Source organism: Trypanosoma grayi, assembly GCF_000691245.1.
Source record: "Trypanosoma grayi strain ANR4 Tgr_1156_V1, whole genome shotgun sequence".
NCBI classification, from domain to species: Eukaryota; Euglenozoa; class Kinetoplastea; order Trypanosomatida; family Trypanosomatidae; genus Trypanosoma; species Trypanosoma grayi.
In genome coordinates this window covers 4,310-4,766 of record NW_008826775.1, presented here as the reverse complement: position 1 = coordinate 4,766, position 457 = coordinate 4,310, and positions in this window count along the sequence as shown.

Genomic DNA, 457 nt, shown 5'->3' with positions numbered 1-457 from the left:
CCAGACACCGCCGCTCGGGGCTTTGCGCGGCACCTCCCGCGTGGCATGCGCCGGTGGCGGGCTCTTCCACCGCCTCGCCGTGACGTCAAACGTGCAGCGACGCTCCTCGTGGGCGGCGGCGCACCCCCGGACGCAGCTCAACAGGAGTAACACCACACACAGAAGGCCACGCATCTTGTTTATGGAGCTCTTGTGCCCGCAGGTGCGTCACAGCCTGCCAAAAGCCTCGCAGAAGGAGGACGGAGGAGTTGCACTGCGGAGGGGAACAAAATGACAGGAAGTCCGGCACACCCCACGGAGCCAGAAAATGAAAGAAACAAAAAAAAAAACTCGGTCTCGCCCACCGTTTCTTGCCGCTGACAGTTATACAGCGGGTGCATCACGTCTGTGCAATCGTGTACACACCTTGCAAGCGGTGGCTGCAGCTGCGCTGTCCGACCGTTGACCTCAACTCTTC